At 44.9% G+C, this 13509-nt stretch overlaps 1 long non-coding RNA gene across 1 annotated transcript in view; it reads right to left on the bottom strand.

Moving 5' to 3' along the window:
* LOC138514015 (uncharacterized) overlaps positions 1-13509 on the bottom strand; it is a 243772-nt gene that overhangs the window by 56337 nt on the left and 173926 nt on the right. The window contains exon 2 of the long non-coding RNA XR_011281866.1: positions 7233-7327. This is a non-coding gene — a long non-coding RNA (uncharacterized lncRNA). The remainder of the gene's footprint in view (positions 1-7232; positions 7328-13509) is intronic.

Genomic DNA, 13509 nt, shown 5'->3' with positions numbered 1-13509 from the left:
TGGAAGGTAAACAATCAAACTTACAGTCATTCTGTATGTCAGAAGTAACCTGGACTAAGTACATATTGAATAAATTCAATCCAGCTGCCGAAGCAGTAAATCCTGGTAGGAACAACCCTTTGGGTTCTACTACCTGGGATTCTGACTTTGGCAGGAGTGTCATTATTATGGCAATTGAGAAACTGAACAATTCTAGAGCAGCTGGAAATGATGGGGTCTCAAATAAATGTTTTAAAGAGAGTGCCTCCCTGTGGGCAGATATTCTATTTAGACTATTATCCCACATTGAAGCTGGTGCCGATTGTCCAACTTCATGGAACAGATACATTATTAGCCCAATGTATAAGCCTGGGATCAGATTAAACCCAGACAATTACTAGCCAATTTCCGCTCCAATTGCTCTAATTGATTCCTCAGCCAAAATCTTTGTTAAATTAATTCTGAAAGATCTAAGATAGTGGGCTGAGGAAAAGAACGTTTAAGTCCTCTACTAACTGGCTTTAGGAAGAGGGTGGGAACATTGTTAAGTTAATTGGCTCTGTCCACTTGTACCTCAGACATAGGCGGTTCTTTTGGTAAATCATTATATGTGGCAGTTCTGGACATAGCAGCAGCCTTTGATAACATCAACACTACCATCCTCTTTGGGAAACTGGTAAAGTGGGGTATCAGCCATGGCCTTCTGAGAATGATTCAGCTACTGTATAGAAACAGTTCCGTAATTGTAAGATTGACACTCAGGGGGATCTTTCTAATTTAATTCCTGTTTGACGAGGAGTTTGTCTGGGGTGTGTTCTCATTCCTATTCTTTTCAATCTCTTCTTAGCAGACCTTTGGAAGGAGTGCTTATTATGAAGGGGTACGCGTCCAAATGGAGTGACTTATCATTTAACATGATTTCTTATGCAGATGACCTCTTATTAATGGTGTACACCCCTGCAGGCCTCCAAAGACTCCTAGACGGGGTCCAAAGGTATTTGGAGTGGAATCACCTGCAAATTAACCACTGCAAATCATATGTACTGCATTATTCCACTAAGCAGAAGACCTTCATATGGAAGATAAATCAGACTAAGATCGAACAGGTTACTGCTAGAACATACCTGGGATTCTTGATCTCATCAAGGAACCAAGCTCAAAAGCACCTTTTGCGCTTTCTCATTGATGATCTAGCTTCACCATCCAGTATTACACCTTGCTACTCTCCCGCCCTCCTCCATGCCATTACTACTCCATTCTTCACAATACAGCCAATCCCCTTTCCACAATGCTACTCCACTTGTGACAAAACTACACTAACTCAGCTCACACCTTCTCCCTCAGTTACTCTCTGTTCAGTTCCCCAGTCACCTTTTCTGTCACTAGAGTGTCCTCCTCTATCAGTCTCACTCACACACACTCAAAAACTCAAGTAGCACTCTCTCCCGCCAACCAATACCTCACCTTGCACACTCCTTCAACAGTTCTTCTGAATTCACCTCTGCTTTGTCCATCTTCTGCATGGTCTTTGGGTCCTCCTGCTCCTCCATTGACCTTATTTGAACAACTCACACCTTCCTGCTTTCTTTGTCTCGTTAATCCACTCCTTTCCCTCTCCATTGGTTCTCTTCCTCACCTGCTTCCCCTGGCCAACCTCTGTCTTCCCTTTGCCCAGAAAGGTCTTTCAATCATGCAAACATTCAAAAGGCATAGGACGCTGAGGACAATCACATCCTGCACGGAAGGGGGGAGTGGGTGTGTGGGGAAGTTGAGGAGGAGGGGGAAGAGGGTGTGTGGGGAATTTGAGGGGGGAGGTGGAGGGAGGAGTGGGTGGGTGGGGGAGTTCGGGGGGAGAGGGAGGGCGGAGAGGGTGTGTGGGGAAGTAGAAGGTGGAGGGGGGAGTGGGTGTGTTGGATAGAGGGCTTGTGCACTTGTTAGTTACATATTCTGAATACACTTGTTATGCAATCTGATTTCACATGTGAGGACATTGCTTATTGTGTACGTGTGCTTTATTGGTGAACAGTCTACAGTGTCCATGTCCCTGACACACCCAGTGCCCTGAGTTCCACCTCCATGTCACACTCCCCATCCATGTGTGCTAGAAACATTGGTCAATCAGAGTCTGATGCATGGCACCTCCCTCCTGTGCATCGCTGCCTCCCTGAAGTGCAGCCCCATCTCCACCCTCCTCATCCTGATTGTCAGGTGGTTGCAGTGCAGCGTCAAGGGGCAGGGGCACATTCCGTCTGATGCACATATTGTGTAGCATGACACATGCAATGACGATCTTGCCCACCTTCTCATGGCGGTACAGGAGTGCACCACCAGACCTGCTGAGGCTGCGAAACCGTGCCTTCAAGAGGCCAAAGGTCTGCTCAATCAACACACGGATAGGTGTATGGGCACGATTATAGTCCTCCTCGTGCCTGTTCTGCGGGTTCCGGACTGGGGTAAGGAACCACCTCTTCAAGGGATAGCCTGCATCACCTGCATGTGGGCAACAATGATTATGTGTAAGTCCTCACATCACATGACCTGTATCAATGACACCATAGCAAGCATTCATGTCCTATATGCACCCACAGATCCATGCATGAGTAGAGACACATGAAGTGACTGCTATGTGTGTATTCCACTTATAGACAGGTGTGCGTGCCATCGTCAATTGGGCGCAGGGGGGGGCAATTCCTTGTGGTTGCTCATGCATTGTGGTAGTCCACGATGGTTGTTCCCATGATCTGGGTGATGTGCAGTGATATGTATGCTACCATCCTGTCAATGTTGATGGCAGCGTCATGATGATCTCAATTTGCACGACCAATAGTGACATGCTGTTTTGGTGGACCTCTGTGTTGGTGTAGGGGTGCGTTCTTGTATCTTGCCCTCATGTGGTTCCTTTGTACGCAGTAATGGAGACCTGTGCTTTTAGTTGATGGTATTTGGCACTGTGCATTGGCCATCCTCATTGCTTGTTGCTGCATTGTGCTGTGGGGTCTGCGGTCTGCTTATGTGTAGTGTACATGTTGATGGCTATATAATGGTTGTTGCACTGCATCATTTTCGTGGTAGTGCAGCTTACGTCTTGTATTTATTGGTCAGGTGTCGGGTCAAGTCTGGCCTGCTTTGGGGTATGAGCATGGTACATCCTCTCAGGTGCTGTCAGCCAGGTGAACTATGCATTTCTCCCCCAATCACCTACCCACATCGCATTTCCATGAGCCTAACATGCAACTCACCGAGAAGCCAGGATCTCTACCCTGCATGTCGATCCATGTAGCGTGGTATTGTGGAGTTCCGCATGACCATTAAATCATGGGTTGATCTGGGCACAACAATGTGTGATGATCTTGTTTGAGTCACATACCATTTGCACGTTGATGGAGTGGTATAACTTACGGTTGCGGTACACTACCTCCATGGCATGTGGGGCCACCAATTCAACATGGGTGCAGTTGATGGCGCCAATGCAACCAGGGATGCCGGCCAGTGAATGGAAACCAACTTTGGTGTTGGAGATCTCCTGGGCTGTCCGTGGTAGGAACATGTGGTCGCCTGTATGCTTCATGAGGGCATCAAGCACTTGGTTCAGCGTACGTGAGAATAATGGTTGTGATATGCCATGCATGTGCCCCACTGTGTGCTGGTAGGTGCCTGTGGCCAGGAAGTGGAGCACAGACACTACCTTCAGTAGAGGTGGGATGGCGGTGCGTATTTCAATCAGGCTGACAATGTTGTCATGTATCATGTCCACAATGGTGGTGATGGTGTCCCGGTCCAGACAGTACAGGGTTTGGATCTGCTCAGGGGTTAGGTTGAATGGACTGGCTCTGATGCAAGGGATTGGGGGCTGCCTGCGTTGTACCACTGGCTGCACGGTGGGGCATGCTGGGCCTACCTCACCCTCATTCTCCTCCTGCGTCTCCTCTGTGCTGCCTGTTGTTGTTGTTGTTGCTGGAGTTCCACTGCAATCATGTCCTCCAGCCCCAGCATTGCTAGTAGTATGGGAATCATGTTGGTGTGTGACTGGGTGTGGGAAGGGGTGGGGTGTGCTCCTTTTGTGCTGGCCCAGTCTATATTGCCTCCACCTGTGGTGATTGTGTGTACCTGTGGCAGTTGGGAACACTGCACATGGCCGTTTACAGGTGGTCCGCAATGCCGGTATTTACTCCATGCTGGTAAGGTACTTTTCAGGCTTCAGTAGGCCGTTATTTGCATGTCCGCCTGACTTGTGATGTCCTCCTGTTTACGCCATGCCGGTATTGCCGGCATGAAGAGTCGTGTGCCCGTGCCCCTGCCGCTATTAGAGGCACCGTTATTTACGGTGCCGCTAATAGCGGGTTGGTGGGTCATAATCGCCCGGAGCGGTAAGCGATGCGGTAATCCTTTACCGGCATAGTTTTTCCCTTACTGCTAACCTCGTAATGAGGCCCCATGTGTGTACGTGTAGATATCAATAGAAATACAGCGGGTAATGTAAGGGATGTTATCTTGTGCTTATAAAGTGTTGTTGGCCATTTCTTTACAATTCATAGGTCTTTTTGAAAAATGACATGTATTCTGGTAATGTGAGAGCCTCCTGTACGAAATGACACCAACTATAATATATTCACATTTAATAATAATGGATACACTATATGCATATTAATACCTTTATCAAACTTCATTACACATACTCAAGTTGCATGTCCCTGAATTTGGCTTGATCCTGAGAATCTGAAAATCCCTATTTAATTGATGGAAAAAACATTCCTGTCAGGACTTATGAGAGAAATATGAATATGAATCTAAATAGGTACATAATATAACCCTGTGACATGTTCAGAATATTTTGACCTATAAAAAAAGGATGTATTCTGTGGGAGTGTCATCCTGTTATGCCAAATAATGTGAAGATTTCACCAACCAGAAATTGTGATGCAAATATGACATAGTGTGGGAAAAGGAGATCCTGTTTAAATTCAAACCAACAAGAAGTGGGGGAACTCTGGGATATTGAAGGCTACTGCAAGAGGAATGTTAAACTGGGTGAGCTAAGAGTTGGAATGCCATCTTGACAGATGAGATACACTATGGGGCTTTTCCAAGAGGGAGCCTGAATCAGATGTTACCAGGAGTGGCACCTGATGTCCCAGAGACAGTTAAAGCAGACAGTGCTGTGGGACTAATAGACAGGGGAGTCTATGAGGGTCCATGCTGTCACTGAGCATTAAAGATTTTTCCAAGAGTCAGAATAAAACCCCCCAAAGTGCAATTATATATATGTCTGCTATAAACATCCATCTGCCAAGTCTCTGTCATGGATGGAACTTGGAGTGTAAGCCAGAGGGAACTGATTCCAAATACAAAAATCTAGCATTTTGATGTGAAATTGTCCTTGATTTCTTGTATATTCAAATGCAATGCAAATGAGATCTAATTCCATTCAGCACAAATAGCAGTTCGATGAACACAGCGCACAATGGGCTTCATTATGAAGTTGTTGGTAACCCACTGGTGCAACAGGCGGGTTGCCACCAACCTTGTAACACCTTTTCCACTGCCTGATATCCCAGTGCCACTGGGATATTTCAAGTCCCGGTGACACAGGATTTCAAGCGCCAGGATTGTAAGTCCCCATTCCTGTGGTGTCCAATAGGACTCAGCGGGAATGGGGACGCGCAGAAGCACCAGCACTGTTGCTAATGGTGACAATGCTTCTGTGAAACTAAGACCAGCTGGGAGCACCGCTCCTACATGCATTCTCGTATTATGGTAGTCCGGAAATGGTGCCAGTATGTTGCTACTGCCACCCTTATTTCCAGATCGCCAGACTTGTAATGAGGCCCATGTTTCATAAACAAATTAATTGAGAGCAGAATGTTGTAGCATGTTAGTGTAGAATGTATCCTGTTTTCAGTGTACACTGAAAGCTTGAGGAACATTAATTGAAACTGGATTCTAGTAACATTTATGTGAAGGGCATGCCTTCCCTTCCAAACAAAGTCAAGTAAATTGAACAACGTGTGCTAATTAAGAGGGTGCATCTTAGTGAGATGAGAACCTAGATTGACAATAATTAATACAACGTGATGGATGGATTTTGTTGGCAGAGTGAGTGGCTGTGTTGGATGGATGAACTGGTGAGTGGCAAAGGGAGGGAGAGGGATTGTTGAATTGTGGTCATGGTAGTGAGTTAGAGGGTGGGTGTTGGGTGAATGGGTGAATGGATTGATGGGTTAGTTTGAGGGGGAGTATTAGATACATTCATTAATTCGTAAGTGAGGAAGTGAGGATGTGAGGAAGTGAGTGAAATAGTAAGTGATAAAGGGATGGCTCCATTGGTGTGTGAAAATGAGAAGTTGGGTGATGGAAGAATGGATTGGTAAGGACCCTTGAACAGCCTGAAGTTGTTTGTCCACAACCAACCCAGGGCTCATGCCAATCTCCCTCAGTGGCCCTGCTCCCATTACAAGTAACTGCAGAAAAAGTGACAATAACTCTGCACCCTAACAACCACAACGTTTGGAATTGTATTGTTGTTTTATTCACGAAAACTGGCACAAATTGAACGGAGACATGACAGAGATTCTGGTGATGGGGTGTCCCCCTGATCCTTCACTTTGGGTGTCTTCCTTCTGGCCTGTTTCTTTTGGTAACCTTCCCATTCCTACTGGTAACGTTAAAAATCTAGGTGTAACTCTGTCGGCTTCTCTTTCTATGGTATGTCAAATCACGTTTGTTTACCAAGCCGGCCACTTCCAACTCAGAGTCCTGAAGAAAGTACTCCCTCTGAGTCCTGAGTCTCTTCGTCCTCCATTGGTAGTAGCTCTCATACTATCACATTTGGATTACTGTAATTCTTTATATCTGACTCAGCCGAAGGGGCTTATTCAAAGATTGCAGCGCCTACAAAATCTGGCTGCGAAGATGGCCACAGACACCCCTTACGGAGTCCATATTTCTCCTGTCCTGCGGTCCCTCCATCAGCTGCCTGTGATCCAACATATTAGGTTTAAAGCCATGTGCGTTGTCCACCGGGCTGTGCATAATCTGGGAGCTGAGTTTTTGCAAGTAAAATTTGCATGATACGTTCCTACTCGCCAGCTGCACTCTGCTACTGTAGATCTTCTTACCATACCATCCTACCGCCGAGCACGGATAGGAGGCAAGGCTTTCCCTGTAGCCATGGCCATTGCATGGAATGAATTGCCATCATCCATTAAAAAAAACTAACCAATCATCTTGTCTTCAGGAAAGCGATGAAAACATACCTTTTCTGATGAAGGGCCTCGTCTCTTTTCTCTCTGTTGTCTTCAAGGAATCATCTCTCTCTCAGCACCAAGATGCCCATGGGCAAACGTTTGCGCTTTAGAAAATTTAATAACATAACATAGTTAAAAACGTTCCTTTCCTGGACAATGATCTTTAGGTCTTTATATCTACCTTCCTGCTCATTTAGGTAAACCTTGCATTGAAATTCTGTTTATTAAACTCAGAACCTAAGCATCAACAGTCTTAATTAACCCTGTGTTCCTCCTTAGTACATGTATTGCTTTTTTATAATGGCTTTTTATTTCTGTTTGTCTTGAAAAATATTACAAAAAACAGATTTTGGGGACACCTCATCACAGTATACATGCATAATGGTTTGCAATTTTCAATTCATTTTGGGGCATCCCTGTGCGTCTTCACCATCGTCAAGGGAGGGCATGTAAGAACTACGAGTTAAAACACTATCCTCGTCCTCAAGCACTTACTATTTGAAAAACATCACTCCATTAGAATCAGCACAATTTGTCAGTCCCATAAAGACATAGGCCTTCATTCCGAGTTGGGCGCAAAGGGTTACCGGGCACCGTTAAGGACATCGAAGCCGGTAATCCCTTTGCGCCCTATTCCGAGGTCCCTTAGCGGGCCCTTCCTTAACGCCTGGTTTTACCAGGCATTATGGACGGGGCCCGTTAAGGGACTTCAGAGCTAATAACGGTACCACAAATTGCGGTACCATTATTAGCGCCTTCCCCCTTCCCATTGAGCCCTATGGGGGCTGAAATGGGAATGGGGAATGGCTTTTTCAATGGGGACTTACCGGTCTCGCAAAGGTCGGAATAGACCGGTAAATCCCCATTGAACCAGGGCGGACTCGGTACCGGTATTGGAGGTAGTCATGGCGCAAATAGCGTCATGATTACCTCCAAACTCGGAATGAGGGCCATGGTTATTTCATTTCAGCTTTTGAGAGATGATCTTGATTCTATCTATGCGCATTTAGCCATAATTTTGGGGTTTCATTACAACTTTAATGACCCATTTCCTATTTCAGATAATTCACATCCAGTAAGGCCGAGTAAGACCGAGATTCTACTCATCGGCACACCCTCTCCCTCCTTCCCTTCAGCTCTCTGGCCGGCCTCTCTTGGCCTTCTTCCTGCTCCCACCTGCAAGGCTAAAAACCTCGGGCTCATCTTCAACACCACACTCTCCTTCTCTCCTGACATCTCCGATGTCTCTAAGAAGTCACAATACCAGCTGCACCTCCTCAGAGGTATTCTTCCTCTCCTCTCCTTCCCCCAGAAGCTCACTGTCTCCAGAGCCCTGGTTCTCTCTAAGATGGACTATTGCAACAGCATCTATCTAAATCTGCCTGCCTCTACTCTCCGACCCACTGCAACTTATCCAAAACAGGACTGCGAGACTTATCCTTGGCCTCAAGCCCAGGGATTGTATCTGTCCAGGACTGAAATCTCTGCACTGGCTCCCAGTGGCTGCAAGGATTAAGTTCAAAACCCTCTGCATTATCCACAAGGGCTTCTGGGGCCTGGGACCTCATTACCTTCAACTCTCTCTTCCTAAATACCTTCCTTCTTGGGCTCTTCGCTCAACTCCCTCAGGGTTAGCCGCTTCTCCAAGCAACGAGTTGGTGGTCGATCTCTCTCCTCGGCTGGGGCCTCCCACTGGAACAGCCTTCCTGCTTCCCTAAAATCGAGGAGAACCATCTCCAGTTCCGGAAACACCTCAAAACCATCCTCTTTGCTTCTGCTTTCTCTGCCTCTCTCCCCTGCTGAAATTCCCTGCCGATTCTGCACCGGTTATCTGGCCACCCTCTCTGATCCTGGGGCCAGGTCCCGCCTTTTGCTCACCTGCCCTGCCTCCCTGGCAACCCCCTGCACTTGGGGACTGGTTCTGAAATCCCTTCAGTCCCCTTACCAGCACTTATGTCTGCTCTTACCTTGCACTTGCCACCATCAGGCTTTTTTATCTATCGTATTTATTCTTCTTTCCCATGTACTGCACTTTCCCCTTACCTTTCCCATTGCACTCTTCTCTTTCTCCCTACCCTCGCACTTGCGTGATCTGAATGACACCTGGCCTAGTAGGATCATTGTCTGTCTTCCACTGTTTTTTCCCCTCCCTTGCCTCTTTGCGCCTTGAAACACTTGTGTATAGGCACGTTATAAATGCCATATCATATCATATCATTCAAACCCATAAAATGATTTCTTAACTACACATTTATAATGCAGAACATCCCCTATTCACCCCCTAATGTCATTCTACTCAGCATACACCCCTGACTTCTCAATGAGTGTATTTCCCTCCCAGTCCGGGACTTTTGAGTCTTATAAACCAACTGTAGTCCCAATCATACCACTAGCAGAACTCAGCCGTTGCACTGTCCTAATCTACCCTCAGACTCTGACTAACCAAATAATTTTGGTATGTTGAGAGGGGTAGGATTGCGCTTAACACCATTGAAGTACAAAAGTCAACAATCTGGGTACAGTATTTTAATGAAAATATATCGGAGAATAGCCGACACGTGTTTCGACACTTGGGTCGTCTTCAAGGTTGAATCACAAACATCATTAGCAGATAATAATTAACATATTCAATAAATAACAATAAAGAAATAGTTGTTGAAATAAATGTGAAAAGGTGTTTTAAGGATATTACAGAATAAAAGACATACCAAGAATCAGGTAAGGGGTGTGGTACAGCAGTTGCGGATCCATGTAGGTACACAATAAAAATAAAATAAGAAATAGACAATAATCAAAAAAGATTCATCAACAAAAGTTAAGGTTAATACCCTATTGCCATGTCTAGACTAGTTATGACCAGCACCCCTTGGCACAACCACATGCAAATCCAGACACCAAAAAAGTTCAAGTGATAACCAAAAATCTAGAAAAAACCAGAACAATAATTGTGATATTTAATGGAAGAATATGGGAATGAACACATTAACCACTAATTGGTGACAAAATGCAACTCGAAACACCAATTATATAAAATCACTCGAGTCCAACATCCTATAGTAAGGAGTCCGTCAGAGAGTAATGGGACACAATAAAATCACTTACCACACAAAGCTACAAATAGTCAGTTCAATGGCGATATCCTATTAAGGAAAGAAGTTAAACAGACCTCAGTTCGAGGGCTTCAATGCGTCATGAATCAGATAATAGAGATTTAAATAAAAACACTCACCGATTGTATACGCTGAGTGGTTCCCGTCAATCAGGACATATTACGAGTGAAAGAAAACAGAAGACAAGATGCCACATTGGCCGACAAAAATATATAGCCTGAAAGATGACCAAAATTGGTGAGAAACTGTGGTATTGATGTGAACAAGAAGCAGATGCTCGCAAAAAGATAATTACTTACTCGACAAATCGAGTGAGATTCAAGTATAACAGGACAAATCCAACCTTCACTAATCGTGAACACTCCGAAATAATAGATGCCGCCAGAAACGTCACAGGAGTGACGCCGACGGAAACGTTGACACGTTACGTCGCTGTAGTGATGTATTATGTCAACAAAGTGACGGTAGCAGAAAGAAAAGTAACCGCAGTCGCAGGCAGTGACGTTTAGTTTCAACACGGCACCGAAAAAAAAGTTCCAAATACCGGCGATTACCGGAACACAATACAAGATTACGGTGAGGTTCAAATAGATCAACCTTTCCAACCGCAGAAGCGGGATAAAAAGCATGTGAAAGTTGTTTGTTGAACGGGACTCAAGTGGAGAACGAATCGTCACATAGTATGTGGACTCCATCTGCACAGTAAACATAGAATATCCAAATGACACTGATAAAAGATATGGTAGGTGCTGGCGATTGGACGCGCATCAGTGGTGTGCCACGGTGATGACTGGCCACAATCAGACAGATGGCTTAATCAATGATGCACACCTGAGAACGCATTTTAAACACGCAGAATTTAACATTAATAAGTGAACTGGATTCACAAAAAAACGTGCATCTCATGGTCAGAATTTAATCCACGTGTGGTGCATCTCAGAAGACATATTAGTTTTGCTTCCATCTGCCGCAGTTTAAGCTGGATATTCCCGCCCCTTTTCCCCTTATGTGCTTTCATCAGTCCAATAAAACGCAAATCAGCGGTTGAATCAAGTTGATGTTCTAATTGCCAATGAATTGCTAGAGCCTTTGTGGATTGGTTGGTGGGTACTGGACTGCTGCTAACACCCTTTTCACTGATATTGTGCTTCACGGAATTAGCAGTGATAAATAGCGCACAAGTACTTTGTTTGTGACTCCACACCTCTGGTTACTAACCAAATAATTGTCCAATAAATTAACTATATAGCTTCTAGAACAGAATATCTATATACTTGGTGCATAGGAAAACCCATTTGTGTTTGTTTGAATCAGCAATCACAAGTGGGCCTCTTCATTCCTTGCTGCACTCAATAGGGTCTTTCTTGAGGATTGACCTCAGGAGCTCCTGTCCCTTTTCAGCATCCCAAAAGATATAATGCCTTTCTTTTCAAGTCACTCTTAATTGAGCCAGTCTCAGAATCCCTTCTTTTACCTCTTGGCTAGAAACATTTTCTTAAGAGCATTAAGTCTCTTTCGTTCTCTTCTTAGTCACTGCTACAAGATTCAATAGAAAAGAATCTGTTGCTGGTTATGTTCAAGATTCTCTTTTTCAACTTCAAAAATTATCTCTGTATCTTGTCTATCGGAGAGTTTAACAATAAGTGGCTGCCCCACTTGATACGCGTGTTTCTTATTGGAGAGGGATGTCTTAGATTGATAATATGTATCGATATATATGGGGTTATCTTTTGTTTCCAACTCAAGGATTTCCAGAATCCAGGTGGAGGCAAAGGTAATTGGATCATCCCTTCTGCTCCCACTCCCACGGGCAGCCCTATAACGCTGATTAGCTTAGCTCGAACTGCATACTCCAGATACTCCAATCTACTTTCCTTAACTCTGTTTCCCCTTATTGTTGGTTACAGGTCCTTTCCCAACTGCTTCACAACTGGGAATACATGTGCTCACGGTTGCTCCATTTCAATGGTCCTCTGTTCAAAAGTAAGAGGTTCTTCATTTTAGTTGTGCTACTTTCTCAGCTATTTTGTCCAATTTGTTCTGTAGTCACGTCATTGACTTTTCGATCATCCTAGCATGGCTATTATTGGGTCCTGTGAAGTGGAGGATGGTCTGCACTCCTCCTGGCAAAGCTGCCTATTGGTTAAACTGGGAGATGTAAAGAAGACTTTTATTTTCCCCATAAAAAATGCCATTGTTATTATTGCCCTCTCTTTTCTTTTTCTTATCAGCTCTAAGGACCCTGATAAAAGACAAGATGAGCCTTTCCACCCACTCTCTTTAACCTAAACATGTCTGGGAATACGCTGGTATCGTGAACATGTATGAAACCACCCTGATTGCAGTTATCAGCTTTGCTTGTCGAGTTGGGACTTTACTGTTGATTTTCGTCTGGAAAGTTGCTGCCTTTCAAAATCGAAATTGCCCTCATATAAGAAGTCCACCTTCAAACGGCTACAGTATGGCAATGTTTATTGCCACTTTAAATATGGCTTCCACTGCAACTGAGGAAGGACTATGGGTACACAGTCCTGTTTGGCACATATATTTGTAACTAAAGAATGAATGCTGCCAACTTCCCGCAGCATACTGCAGGCTTCAAAGCCCATCCTGGGAGACACACTCACTGCAGGAGTGATTTGGGCAGGTCCACCACCGATGTAAGATAGTACCGGCGTGCCCTGTGTTTCATGCACCGACAAGCTGGGCCACTGTGTCCCAAGAAGCACTGGCCCCAGGCCTTTGATGGTCCCCCCGTCTGCCATTCCCCATCTAGATGGTTGGTTTCTGTAATTTGGCTCCAGTTATAAAGATCTTCGCATGATATTCAGGGCTCTGAGGTACACCCAAAAAATCTCCTCATCTAATGCCTTATTCTGACCTCATAAAGCTTGTGAGCTGGATGCTGAACAGGGTCACCGGCATGTTGTTTGAGCTCCACAGCGCCTCCCTTAGTACATGTATTGTTAAACAAATGTCTCAAAAAAGTTAAAGCCAGAGGAAGAAAAAGGCATCATGGATGGTGAGAAAACAAGGCATGCTCATATTTTAGCAATCATCTCCAAGAGGTGAATTATAGGTAGGACATACGTTCTAGGAGTGGAGGTGAATGACTGGGGGGGACAGCATACATAAAGTGGAAAACCACATACACACACACCCCTACACACACCTAC

The sequence above is a fragment of the Ambystoma mexicanum genome, chromosome 12 (genome assembly GCF_040938575.1).
Source record: "Ambystoma mexicanum isolate Mex_15411 chromosome 12, UKY_AmexF1_1, whole genome shotgun sequence".
NCBI lineage: Eukaryota > Metazoa > Chordata > Amphibia > Caudata > Ambystomatidae > Ambystoma > Ambystoma mexicanum.
Note: the sequence above shows the minus strand (reverse complement) of the source record. Positions and strands in the feature narration are given on the sequence as shown.